The 15203-nt window shown below is 35.0% G+C and overlaps 1 protein-coding gene across 2 annotated transcripts in view; it reads left to right on the top strand.

Moving 5' to 3' along the window:
• Positions 1-1023: 1023 nt before the first annotated feature.
• The window catches only part of Hdx (highly divergent homeobox), a 116510-nt gene continuing 102330 nt past the window's right edge, over positions 1024-15203 (top strand). For both annotated transcript variants that reach the window (XM_036175712.1, XM_036175711.1), the window contains exon 1: positions 1024-1152. The gene's annotated coding sequence lies outside the window, so the exon portion shown is untranslated. The remainder of the gene's footprint in view (positions 1153-15203) is intronic.

The raw sequence follows: 15203 nt of genomic DNA, 5'->3' as shown, positions 1-15203 counted from the left end.
TTTTAACTGAATCAAAGCTTTCTGTCTATTTTCAAAGTTTTTTATTATCAACCTATCCAATCTCACACTAATTCTCAGTATATATATATATATATATATATATATATATATATATATATATATATATATATACTCTTGCCTATTCCCTTTCTCCTTTAAGACAGTGGCTTGTATCTTCTCTTAACTAACTTTCAAATTACAATATTAGCATACAATGCTTTCCCAGCTTTCCCATCTTACTGATGCCTTCACTAATAAAACAGTGTAGATCCCGTCTTTAATTTACTTAATGACAAGAACACATGATCATGTATTCTCTTTTATTGTTGTCAATGTTTACTGCATCCTAATTCTATCTTCCAAATGGTGTTTCAAATTCTGTAACAACTAACTAATAAATTCTATATTTCTCATGACACCCAGCAAATTTGGATAATGCATCAAGGGAGTGTTAATGATATAACATGAGGCTTGACTTTATTTATTCTTGTAACAGTGATCCCAAATAAGTTTTTTTTCTGTCAAAAAGGATAGAAAGGAAGTGAGTTTATTTCTTGCTTTAGTCACCACTGTCAATCAGTCACAAATGAGTACACTCATTATTACTGGAAAAATTCCAAAGGGTCCTTAGGAACCTTCTCGATTTTAATCATATTGCTTATATGCTCATCAGTTGAACCCTTATGCTCTCGTTTAGTTTTGGTAATGGGGAACAATTTTGCTCAAAGCAAATCTCAAGTTTGAAGACCAGGCATCACGTGACTCAAATGATTGTCATGAAACTACTATAGGCACAGGGATGCTGGATGTTCACAGCTATCCAGGGAAAGAAGTACTGAGAGGCCTTGCCACAGATCCAGCAGATAAGTGCCGGGAAGAGGCAGCCCCACTACAGGAAGCCATCTCTCCCCCCCCTCCCCACTCTTGGGTTCTGGGCTGAGGCCAGGGACTGTCCGGAGCTGATCTCGGGCTCCCATTGGCCGCTGTCTTTTGTGACGTCACGATCATGATGAGAATTGATGATCGGACACGCTGATTTCATTGTCTGAGGCGGCAGTGGAGACCCAGGAAAAATCTCGCAGAATCTGCCTGCTCTGGCCCTGGTCTCCTCTTGGATCCTCTGATCTTTTCCGTGACCGCACCACGCCCGAGGTAAGCGCCTAACCTGGGTTGTTGTGAAGGGCAAAGGAGGACTTTCAAGATAGTGTGCCCAGTAGGGGGCCCGTAGGGTCTGTGGCCTAAAGATACAGCCAATAAATTGGTGCGGCTTCTTGGAAACCAACTGCTTCTACCCTCCCAGCAAAGCCTGGCAAAGAGCGTGAAATTAGAAAGGAGCGAGGATGGGGACACTGTGGTATTGCCACACAGTGCAGGACCTTGCCTAGAAAGAGGGCGATGGCTGGGACCTACTATTGGCCGATAGTACGAGGAAACTGGTGCCTATGCTTCTGAAGAAAGGACGAGATTGAATTCTACCACTTCTAGATTTCACTGGACAGTAGATTGCTCATAGCCCCACTCAAATGCACCGAGGACGCTGCGCCTGCGCATAAGCACTCTGATTAGAGGGAGGGGGGCGGTTCACTGCAGGGAGACTGGGCTTGGAGATTGCGCAGGCGCCTTTCCCTTTAGCTGGAGGGGGTGGGGCTGAGCTCTGTCTGAACTGAATAAGGGAAAGGTTAAGGATTTGGCCTTGAGATGTTTCAAGTGCCATTTGAAGTGCAAGAATATTCCATTGGTTTTTGCATCTGGCCTACTTAGTGTATTCAGCACCAAAATGAGCCTGATAAATTTGAGAAAGCAAATTCTTAATTTCCAGATACTTAGGTTCTATGTAAAGGAATGAAGTTGAAGAATTTGCAGAATAAAGTTATCAGATAAGAAACTGTTTGGGATGGGGAGGGGCACACTAATTTTTTTCAAATAAATCCAACTCTCAACCTTTAAAGAGTTTCGATTTGGTATGACATTCGGTAATTTTGATAATCACTTTGGAGATTCAGAGAAATACATTTTACCCACCTGTCTGTCTTTCCTTCATCTTAGCCCCAGCTGATAAATCTTTAGTCTCTATCTCAGATTTGGTCCTTTCCTTCTTTCTTCTTCCTGTGTGTTTCTGCTAGAACCATGTAAGTCAAATTCTATTTGAAGAGACTTTCTCTAGCATTCCTTCAATGGGAAGGGCTGTGTCATTCAGCTGTTTCGAGGAACAATCTGCCCATCTGTCCTTGGTGAAAGATTGTATAGTAAGGTTATTAGTCTCCCATCATGTTCTCAACATGTATTCCCATTTGATAGGAAAATGGATTTTCTCTAGTTTTTAACGTGAAGAGCTTGTCAAATACTGGAAAATTTTCCTTCGACTGTCTTCTCACAACCATTCTTTGTCTACTGCTTGCTCTCATCTCTTCTTACTAGTAACTAAAGGAGCTTCCTAGACAGTATACACCTTTGCTCCAAATACTCACTTCACTGGACAAGACTACAGTGAACACTACTTCAATGTTATTTTCTCTAACAGGAATATACTTGGCTTCCTATTATCTATTATTCCAATCCAGACTCCACCTAGATTGCAAAAATCTTAATCTAGCCCTTTTGAATGGCAGCACCTATTTTACTTTATTCTTCAGTATATATCTCCCTAATGTTTCTTGAACAATTTCTTCTTTTATTTTGCTTCTCACACCACTATCACCACTTTTACCTAGCTTACCTTCTATTTTACATAACTTAAATATTGTCCATCTTGGAAGCTCTATTCAAATTATACCTTCTGTTAAGTACCTTTCAAGTGTAGTTCAATAGCTATATAGATCATCTTTCCTAAAATTATTACATCTGTTCTTTTATTTGTCACTTTCTTCTCCCCTGTTGTCTACTGTCTCGTGCTCTCTCTCCTCCCCCCCCCCTCTCTCTTATTGTGTACTCTTTAACTGGGCTTTATGTCTTTAGGGGTTGAAAAAAGACTAGCCAGTTCTTTACCATCTTCCCACACACCTAGCTGACTAATGAGAACAGTTATAGACATTTAACTTCTTTTTTTTTTCCTTAGAAAACAATTTCCTGGGGAGCTAAATAATATTGTTTTAGAGAGAACTACACACACGTAAAATCTTAGTCATCATTAGTCAGGCAAGGATTCCTCTGGTGACTAAACAAGCCTGACTGTGAGTCAGGGGAAAAAAGCATAAATGATATACCTGTTACGTGAGTGGCTTTCTTTCAAATATGGCATGTCCTCATAAACAAGACCGAAGGATCATTATCTCAGAAGTAGTTTAGTTTGCAATTCTTTCCATTGCAAAGACACTACTTAGAAATATTCCATCACTCTATACTTCTTCCTGATCACATTGTATCATGCATCATCTCTTGAAATCTGTTATGATCACTGTTTATTGCATTATACTTTTAATTGCTATATTAGATTGACTTATCCTTGATAGTTTCCATTTGATAGTTAAACACCATGATGGTCATCACAGTTTCTATATATATTAATATATATATATTATCCCTTGGAATTAAAACTTCATTGTTCCACAGAGCAGAACTTCGCTTGAATGGCAGTGTAGTCATTTTCATACAGAGGTTTTTGTTTGTTTGATCTTTTCTTCTATTACATAAGTTATGTGAGTTCTTTCAAAGTAGTTTTAGTTCATAGACAACCACTATAGTAATTAATATTTAGACATTTATTTGCATGTCAATAGACAGAATGATTCAGTTAGGCAACTCTGAATAAAGTGTAGGGCTTAAGGTTGAAAATGCTCTTTATTTTATATAGCTTAAAAGATCAAAGATGAAAATGTGTCATTTGTGCTCTAAGGTTCATCATATGATTCTTATGTGTAGAGAAAATCAGGTTCTTTTTCATTTGAGTTGTAGAATTTGAGCTAGGAAGGACTTCCTAGTGATAAGCCTGTTCTCTCATTTTCCATGTCAGGAATCTGAGGCCCAGAGATATAAAGTACTTTGCTAACACTAGTACCAAATATTGTGTACTGTTTGACTTGTGATTATTAATCTATCCTGAGAAAGGTAACATAATGAATTTTTAGTGGATACTTAACTAGGATACAAGTCTCTGGTATCCTGGCCTAATGTGGGGTGTGTGTGTGTGTGTGTGTGTGTGTGTGTGTGTGTGTGTGTTCCATATTGTCCATGAACCATACCATGTGTGCAAAGTCAGTCATGTATAAGCTTGCTCCAATGGTGTATGCTTATATTATTTTCTTAAAATATAGAGTTTTGGGCTGGAGAGATAGCTCAGTGGTTAAGAGCATTTCTGTTCATGTAGAGGACTCAGATTTGGTTTCCAGCACCCACAAATGTCCATAATTCCAGTTCCAAGTCATCTAGTGAATTCTTTTGACTTTCATTGATACCAGGCAATCACAAAGTACATATGCATATATGCAGGCAAAACATTCAGACACATAAAATAAAACATCAATAAATCTTTAGGAAATATAGTATGTTAACAATAAAAGATGATATGAGATTTTGCATAAAATTATTTTTTAAAAACACTGAATCCATTCACTTTAAATTTGTATTGTAGAAAGGATATTTTCAAACAATGGAATCCTTAACATGATAAAATTTTGAATTGCTGGTGTTGATTTTGTAATGGAATCAGTAAAAATTAAAATTAGTGGTGGCATGCAATTCCATTGAGTACACTATATGTAGACACGTTGCTTTTGTCAGTAAATGGTGATGAATCTAGAGTGATACAGATACACATATGCATGCAACAGCAATTAATGGAAGAAAAGTCCATTTATTCTGAGTAACACAAGGATAAGTACATGAAAGGATTTGGAGGGAGGAAAGGGAATGGAGAAATAATTGTAATTAAATTATAATCTCAAAAACAAACAAAAAAGATTTATACCTTAAGAAAAAGAACACTGCTGTAACAACCGCAGTTGAGATTTGCCTTAGCATTAGAATGCTAGACAATAGCCTAGTAAAAGTAGACCCTGAGTTTGGTCCCCAGCATTACACACACACACACACACACACACACACTCACACACACACTCACACACACACACACACACACACACACACACACACACACACAAGGCAATAAGGTAAAACTCATCTGCCTGGATTCAATCACAAATCTAAGTACACTGTAACTGGATACATGATATTGTACTGTGTCAGTCAATCACATGCTACATTTGCATCTGCCTCCTAGGAAGGTGTACAGGAGTAGTTGCTCTACTTTCTTGAACGCTGTCCTGTTACAACTAGTTTTATAACTAGTTTTATAACCAGATGAATTGATCTAGATTCTTTACTCCTTTTATTTTTCAGAGTGACAAAAAAATTCAGGAAACTATCTCCTTACTTTCTCTTCTCTTGGAACTGGAGACATTTTATTTTGATATGTTTTAAGCAGTCTTGCATATATGTGACATACATACACCAGTAGACATTTTTCCCATGTAGACAAGAATTTTGGGGGTGATGTTTGTGCAAGGTCAGACAATTATCAAGTGGCAGAACTTGGACATAAAGTAGGGTGTTACTCTAAACTACACACTTCAGTGCTGAAACCTACTTTATATTTCAAATATTTATACAAATATGTATTTGTGTATATATCCACTAACTTCTCTCTTTCTGAATCTGTAAAGTCTATGACATTTCCACGATTTTCTCAGTGGATGAATTTTTTCTTATGCATAGAAAAAGCTGAGACTTAGGGGAAAGAGGTCATCATATGACCCTCTGATGACTTTAAATGGCATAAAGTAATAGATTCATATTCTTTACTATATCAAAACAACCAGTGGTGAACACACTTCTTCACTGAGTTTTATGAAACAATGCAGTATAAGATTATATGCTTTCAGCTACACTAATTTATTGCTTTAATACTTTCTATTTGGTTAGCTGGATCTACCCATTGTGTATTTTATGATAGAGTAGCTGCAACATTTGAGAAAGTAATTATCTAAGTCCTATCTTCAAAGTACCTTTGCCCTTTCATAGACTAACAACTTTCTGTGTCAAAGTCTTCATGAAAGAGCATGATTAGTAGAGACCTAAGAGACTGTAAAATGTGAAAGAAGTAATATGTTCTACATTAGTGGGAAGTATTACATTAGATATCTGAATTTTCAGCCTTGACTCATCTCTCCTCTTCTAAGATGACAATATAATCACTTGAGTTATTTTTTAATATATGTTATTTTATTTAGAATTCCCACCCTTACATTTATTACTGACATATGGAACCACAATCATGAATGTATTGAAAAAGTCTGTGTCTACATCATTTTTGGTTAGGAAAAAACACTTCAAACTTACTCCAGGATCACTAAATCATTTATCCATAAATTTACTTTTCTGGTTGGGTTTAGAGTACTTGTGTCTACTAAATATTAGATAGTCAAAGAATGTTCCATGGAATAGAAGTATGGGCATCACATGGAAAAGGCTTAGAAACTGCAAATCTCTGGTCCCACTCCAGACAACTTTCTCACCATCTGTATTTTAGCAAGATCCCCCAGGTGGTCTATATTCATGTTAACATATGGATTAAAGCCAGAATTCCTTCACTACCTAAACTTTTGAGAGCTGGTGATCATAGACAAACATTTCTTCTTATCCACTTTCACAAATGCAGAGAAATATGTAATCAAAATATTTTCCATTGTATGTTACCTAACTAATGTATATTAGCTTCCTTCCATCACGAAGTTTATATTGGTTCATTAGAAGGATAGCTATAGTTATATAATAAATTGTTGATAACACCAATGGCTTCATTATTGAAATAATACTTAGCCTTATTACTTGACTCATAAACAGAATCAACAAAGTCTCACAAAAAGCATATAGCTAGATATATTGGGGCTCTGTCAGCATTATTCAATGTAGAAACTAAACAGTTTTCTGTTTGTTGCTTAGGTGTAGTACCATAAATTTAGTGGTTTAAGAAAATATAAATTTACCATTGTGGAGAATACTATAACCCCAGCACCTGCAAGGCAGAGGCAGAGGCAGAGGCAGAGGCAGAAGAAACACAAGTTTGAGAACAATACTGGCTTTTTTTAAGCAGGATCTTGCCTTGAAAATAATAATAATGATGATGATGATTATGTAAATGCATTGTGTTGTGAAAGGGATAATTATCAAATGAGTCTCACTGGATTAAAATAATTTTGACAGTATACTTCCCATTTTGGGTAACTCTAGGGAAGAACCCATTTCCTTGCTTCTCTCAACTGTTGGAAGTTTATCCACATTTCTTGTCTTATAGCCTTCTTCTATATTCAGAGCTGGCAATATTTGATTAGTTCTCTGATATTTCATCATTCTTGTTGCCTTTATGGCTCCATCTTCATATTTAAGTACCCTTGTGATTACTACATTTAATCCACTCAGATAATGTGGAATTATTTTATTTATGGTCATTGACTACTGATATTAATTCCACCTGCAACCTTAATTTACTTTTACCATGCAACCTAACATTTGCAGGTTGCAGGAATCAAGGCACAAACATTATTTGGCCTACTCTAAAAATTGGTAACTTTTATGATTCATAAGTGATGTTAACACTTAATCTTGTTATCTTAATGTTGAGGTGATTAAGTAGTGGTGTGGGTTGAATTGTGCTGAGCGCTCATATGTCAAAATTCTACACCCTAGCATCTCAGAATGAAGTTTATTTGTAAATGAAGTCACTGTAGATGCTATAAGTTACTTAAAGATAAGTTCATACTGAAGTAGAAGGGGCATATAATCCATTATGACTGGTGTCCCTGGAAAAGTGAGACACGCTGGGTGAATGTCATGTGAATACACACGCGCACGTGTGTGTGTGTGTGTGTGTGTGTGTGTGTGTGTGTGTGTGTGTGTGTATGGTATCAGCAAACCTTGAAGAGAGACCTGGAAGAGGTCCTTCCCTCACGTTCTTCAAAAAGAAAGAACTAACTTAAGATTATTTGGAGGGTATGGTTCAGTGCAGTCCTAGTATGTATAAGGACCTGAGTTCCATAGGGAACAGTTCTCTCTCTAAAAGGAAGCAACACCCTAACACCCTTATTGCAGACTATCAATCAATCATATGAACTGTGATAGGATAAATTTCTATTGTGAAAGTTTCCCAGGGATTTTTTTCCCATTTTGTTAGACCAACTTTAACAAACTTAATTACTGAAGATTGTCTTTAGTATATCCAAAAATATTTATTTAGTAGTGTGTTGTATAATGCCCTAAGTTTTTATAAAGTAATCTAGACATCAACGAGCTTATGATGTGAGTTAGATATTTTTGGTAAAATAAGTTCTGAATATGTTACAGTATATCTCTGATCTTTAGTTTACAAATGATGCCACAATTGTTATATTTACTATAATATAATATAAGCTTACTTCTAACTTATAAATTCTATGATTCTATTAGTTTACTAACTTATTAAATCTATGCATCCATAGAAAGTACCAAGTGCATGTCAACTCCTGAAGCTTCTATAAAGCCTTTCTTCAGGAAGCTCTCTCAATTGGACCTGTCCGATCACTTTACTGCTCACTTTCTGACCTTCTACTTTCCATGGAAGTGTAAATATTGTACTGAGAAACATTATTCTTTGGAGTCTCTTGACCTTTTTAAAATTTGTTTAAGATTCATTTTCAAGCATGACATAGGGGCTCACATCTGTAGCCCCAGCACGTGGGAAACTGAAGCACAAGGATTGTGAGTTCAATGATGATTACTTGGGCTACCTAACAAGATCGTTCTCTGAAAACAACACATACATACACACACAAGCACACACACACACACACACACACACACACACACACACACACACACACATCATTGTAACAACAACAAAATATATGTTCACAAACACAGCACATTAATGGTATATACATAAAGTATATACTAAGATATTTTGAAAATGGCTTCCAGATTACCTACATTAAATATGAATGATAAGATAATAATTGCTGAATATGGTCGAGATCAGATCATGGATAGTATATTCTGTAGATTCAGATCTAGTATGATTTCCACAAAAGAATAAAATTATAATTAAAGAGTCAAAAAACATGTCAGCTGTGTAACAGTCATTCCTGCTGTTTCTCATATCTCTGTGATAAAATTAGCTGAGAGAAAATACCAAGAAAAGCATTAGGAGTTAATGTTAGTGCTATTCTTTGATTACATGCATGATAATAGCTTAGCAATAACATGCATGCTCAATTGTAATTCTACAAGCTTGGCATAGGACAGTATCTATAAAACTGAAGTCTTTAGCTACTGAAGTAAGTTAAATGACTTACTTTCAAATGACAAAACATGATTTTTTAAAATTTAGAAGTTTTATTTCACTAATCATAAAAGAAAATGTCATGTATATACACAACACATAGCGAGATGTACACTTCTGCCATGTGTACATACATAACACGAACAAAGATATGGACTTCTTTAGAGATGTAGCTCAGTTGGTAGAGTGCTTGGCAGCATTGATTCGGCCCTAGATTTGATATCCACCCTCACATCAAAGCAGATCTATTAGTATGTGACCATAATTTCAGTACTTGGGAGGAAGAGAGTAGAGGAACAGAAACTCAAGGTCATCCTTGGCTACACAGCCTGAGCATTAGAAAAATAAAACAAAACCAACAGAAAACAGGTGACTTCTTTACCCATGACAGTTGAATTTGGGACTGTTCTCTTATGAGGCTTTTAAGTAATCAAACATTTTCTCAGTTTATTAAAAGTGTTTATGAAGATAATTATTTGTTATTTAAATGACAACAATTATATGTGTAATTATATATTTATGGCCTACAATATTTAGAGAGACACAATCTCTCTATGTATCCCAGTTTGAACTCCAGCGTATGGTCCTCTTGCCCTAAACCCACAAAGTGCAGGAATTAAAAGTATACACCATGGCATCTGGCCAATGTGATGTTCTAATATATGCACATAGTAGATGGCTAAATCAAGCTAATTAACTTACATATTACTTTTGTTCTGAGAACATTTATAATCTATTCTATCACTTTTTAAAGTTAATCCATTATTACAATAGATTTCTTGAAATTACTCCTTTTATCTAACTGAAATATACCCTTTCACCAATATCTACCCACCATCTACCCATCCCGAACTTTGACAACCATCATTCTGCTATGATTTCATGAGTTCAAACTTGTTTGGATTCCATATAAAAGCAAAATTATGAAGTATTAGTTTTCCTGTTCTTGGTTTATTTCACTTAGCATAATGTCCTCCAGTATTATCCTTGTTGTTGCAAATGATGAGATTTCCTTGTGTTAAGGCTTAATACTATGTCATTGCATACTTCATTTAGACATCCATTTAGAGACACTCAGATTGAGTCCACTATATCTTGGCTACTGTGAATAGTTCTATAATGACAAGGAAGTGCATATATTAATTTCATTTCCTTGTATAGATGCTCAGGATTGGTATTGCTGAATCATGCAAGAGTTCTATTTTTAATTTTTTGAGGAACCTCTATACTGTATTTTATAATGGCCGCACAAATTTAACTCTTTACCAACAGTTCGCTTGAGTTCTCTTTTCTTTGAGGGAAATAAATCTGTTCCCAGTATTTAGGTAAATATATGTGTCTGTTTATGGATTGTTTGTCCACTATTTATGTTTGCTTATGCAATGTTATCTACTTACCACTAGATGGCGTGCTTTGAGGTACTCTTCCTAAGTCCGGATAAAAACAGCTTGTGTACATACTATTTTACCCCTAGGATTTTGTAGGATTATATAAAATCAAGAAAAGGAGATATAAGAAATCAGTAGGGGTTGGGGATTTAGCTCAGTGGTAGAGCGCTTGCCTAGTGAGCATAAGGCCCTGGGTTCGGTCCTCAGCTCTGGGGTGGGGGGTCAGGAGTAAAAATTTGGATAGTCCAGTTCTTCCTATCAAGACAAAACTATCCTTAACTCATAATATAAGCTGTGAAAATCTAATTTAGTGAACATTAAAAGAATATTTAAGGAGAGAAATATGACACTAACCTTTTAAAACAAGTTTTATCCACCAATAAAATTTTCTTCTCTGAGCAGGGTAAGAAGAGAAATTGAATGGTATTATATGGATAAACATATTCTCAATATAATACAAGGTGGAAAGATTTTACCTGCGCGGTTTGTTTAGGCATAATAATGTAGAAAGAAGCATAATTTTGTCATGAAAGATGTATGAATCAAAGTACTTGATTAATTTATCAGGCTGTGCTATGAATCACAAGATATTAGTTTCCTGTTATTCTAGATATGGGAGGGCTGTAGATTTGTTGTATGAAATCAGTGCTAAAGATGCAAGGAAATATTCATATATTGTAACCTTATTTATGTTTCTGTCTTGTGCTGGAGTATCTGAAATTGATCTTTCTCCTTTTTATAATAAGTTGAATATTATTGTCCAAATACATGAAACATCTTTATAGTTTATAGACAGTTTAATTTTTATCATTAGCATGTGATAAGTGCAGATGTCTTAAAAGCTGATAATTATTATTGATTGAGCATTTTGAGATCAAGGGCATTTACTTGCTGATGTATTTTTCTCCTTTGGTACAAACATTTCCTAAATTCTTCAGAATTTAAACATTAGAGCTGGACATGGTAGCTTATGTTGGTAATTCCAGCACTTAGGAGGTTAAGGAGTGAGTATTGTTATAAATTTGAAGCTAGGATGAGATATATAGTGAGTTCCAGGGTAGTCTGGGCTACAAAGTGAGACTATTTTCTAAAAGACTAAAAGACTCACATATTAGAAATTAGGCTATAAATGTGGGTATCTCTGTAGTTATGTATATTTTCTTACATATTTTGTAGATCAAGTATATATAAAATGGTCTTGCAATGTGTACCTGTGCCACGTTGAATGTAAATGTAGCTTTATGAACCTGGTAAACATAAGTAATTATACAGAATTTAGGTCAAGACATCTTTGTATTCAGTGGACTTTGGTACTTCTTGCTAGTTCCACAATTTTGGAACAGATAACCGAACTCTAAACATCCTCAGCTGGATGGTGGGGTTATAAAACATGTCTCATGATGAGTTTTCTTCACTAAAATACTTGCTAACCTATAATGTGCTATGTAAACTTATTTTAAACTTAAAACATATTTATTTATTTACCTATCTATCTGTCTATCTATCATCTATCTATTTACTTATTTACTTACTTACTTATTTAACAGGCAGAATTTCTCAGTGTAGTCTTGGCTATCCTGGAAGTAGCTCTGTAGAACAGCAGTTCTCAAACTCACAGAGATCCACTTGCCTGTCTCTCAAGTGATGGAGTTAAAGGCACACCCAGTGAAAGGGTGTTAATAACTTTCCCTTAATGTTTATGTAGCTAACTAGTCATTCATTGGGAATAACTTAACAAATACTATTCTTTACATTTCAAGGAGGAAATAATTAAGACACCAGAATGCAGAAGGATTGTTCTAGAAGACTATTTAAACCACTGTTGTTACTTCATTATATATGTTCATGAAGATTAGAAAGCAACAGGATGAGACTAGAAATTGAAGCTTTTTTTCATGGTTCCTATTAAAACTTTAGCAATGTAAGAGTATATGAATGAAGATTGGAAGTGGTGTCATTTACCTGTCTTCTCAGCACTTGGGATTATCCAATTGCTAAAATCCAGAGAGACAGAAAGTGAAAAACAGAAAAAGAGATGGGAGAACTACATTTTATAAGGTACAGGGGAATCAACTAGAATGTGGGGCCTCATTGTAAACAAGGTACAAATCAGTGAAGCCACCCCTTTTAAACACTTAAAAAAAATAATCTGTGTTCTGGGGATGTTAATAGTGTGCTTGTTAATAGAGGCCCTGTGTTCAATATCCAGTAGAATATAAATCGTGTATGGTGGAGAACATTTTAAATACCAGCACTCAGTAGGTAAAGACAGGAGGATATGAAGTTCAAGGTCAGCCTCCAATATGTAGCAAGTTTGAAACTGTCTCAAAAAAAACCTGAAATGGTGGCCTACAAGCTGCTTGGCCTGTGTGTAGACCTATCCTATCCGTTTCTAGATCCCACAAGGTGGCAGGAGAGAACCAACTCTAGAGAGCTGTCCACTAAGCTCCAGGCACATATGGATGGGGTGGGGAGGAGGGGAGGGAGGGGAAAGGGGAGAGAGGAAGAGAGAGAGAGAAATTTAAAAAAAAAAAAAAACAGACAAGTGGATTGAGGGGGCAGAGGGGAGGTGGGGGAAGGGAATCGGAGGAGACGAAGGAGGGATAACTTTGGTTGGGATGCAAAATAAATTCAAAAAACTAAACTTTTAAGATAAGTAAATAAATACATAGAAGTGCAATGCAATGTAGTTCTTGCCTACAACGTGAGTCCTTGGGTACAGAGTAAGTGCAAGATTAGCTTGGGATACATGAGAATCTGTTTTGAAAAAAAAAATACCCTAAATTCCTTATCAAAAATATCAAAACAAAATAAATGTAGTTCTACTTATGCAAGAGAAAAATATTTCAAAAATATTACAGCAGTAGATGTACACTAACAAGAATATTAAAGAAAGTCCTATATTGAGAAGAGGAAAATGACAGAAAATTGAAATATGGAGTTTGTAATAGTAAAAAATAATACTTGAAATTTTAAAAATATCATAGTAAGAAAGCACTCTTTATTTTTTATGGAAAGTTCTTTGAAGCTTTAAAACCTATTTAAGAAGAATTTTTTTAACAATAAAATAGATGCCAGTGGGGGAGAAATTACGGTATATCATTGAAAGATTCTTTTTTTCCCGAGACAGGGTTTCTCTGTGTAGTTTTTTGGTGCCTTTCCAAGATCTCGCTCTGTAGCCCAGGCTGGCCTCGAACTCACAGAGATCCGCCTGGCTCTGCCTCTCAAGTGATTCTTCTATGTGAAGTAGTATTAGATAACTTAACATGGAAATGAGTTGAAAAGGTGTACCACTGTCTCCAAGGAATTGACTCAAATGAGGAAACAAAGAGTGATGAGTCAGTAAGTTAGACTGACAAAACATTTAATGAATAAAAAATCATGAAAAATAAACAAAGAATGGACAGGACAAATAGGAGAAAATAGGAAACAATTAGAAATATTATACACTTAAATTCAACCATATTGGTATTTATTTTTATCAGTTGAAAAACTGTCAAAATATGCCATCTAAAAGGCATAAACTGCCTACAAGTAGCTCACTTAAAATGAAAAGACACAGACAATTACATATGAATAAATGAAAAATATACCATGAAAAGAAAGTTGTATTTCATCAATATATTAAGTAAAGAGGATCCAAAAAGAAAAAACATTATTAAGAATAAAGATGACCATACTTATAAATAAATGGATCAATTAATTAAAAGAACATAAACATCTTCGATGCTTTTTATCAAGTAATAGTACTCTAAAATTGGAAACAAAAACAAAAATGACACAATTGTATTCTAAGAGCTTAACACCTTTTCTTGGTGTTTGCTACAGAGTCGAAAAGTTAATTACATAGTTCACTAGTACACTCCATGAAACAACAAAATGCATGTTATTCTAAGGTGCACATAGAAATTTGATCAGCATGGATCATATTTGGGGATATAAAACTGTCAAAATGAAAAAAAAAATGAACCCATAGAAAGGATGTTCTCTGGTCAATATAAGAAATTGAAAATCAGTAATTGAAATATTTGAGAGATCTCTACATTTTTTAAAACAAAGCATTATACCCACTACAAGGAAAATGAAGGCAATAACATTTAAAGGTTGAAATATAATAAACAGAAAACAGAAAAGAAAGAATTTAAGAAGCCAAATTGCTATCTTTGAGAAAAAACTATACTAAACATAAATGTATATAGAGAATTTGCCAGAAATCCAATGAATTAAGCATAAAGTTAAGAATTATTAAAATATTCCAAAGTAAATTGGAAAATAGTCAGGCTTTGTTGCCCACACCTGTAGTCTGAACACTGAGAGGTAGATGTAGGAGCATCTGGAATTCAAAGTCACTCTCAGCTACATGTGATTTTAAAGTCAGCCTGGGGGAAAAACATGTACAAATTTTATCAAATGTTACATGATAATATGTTTATAAATAAATAAATCAACAAGTTGGAAAGGAGGTATCAAAAAACAAAATATCAGAGTCAAACAGTGATTAAGTAGTG

The sequence above is a fragment of the Onychomys torridus genome, chromosome X (assembly GCF_903995425.1).
Source record: "Onychomys torridus chromosome X, mOncTor1.1, whole genome shotgun sequence".
Taxonomy (NCBI): domain Eukaryota; kingdom Metazoa; phylum Chordata; class Mammalia; order Rodentia; family Cricetidae; genus Onychomys; species Onychomys torridus.
This window is presented reverse-complemented; position numbering and strand designations above follow the sequence as displayed.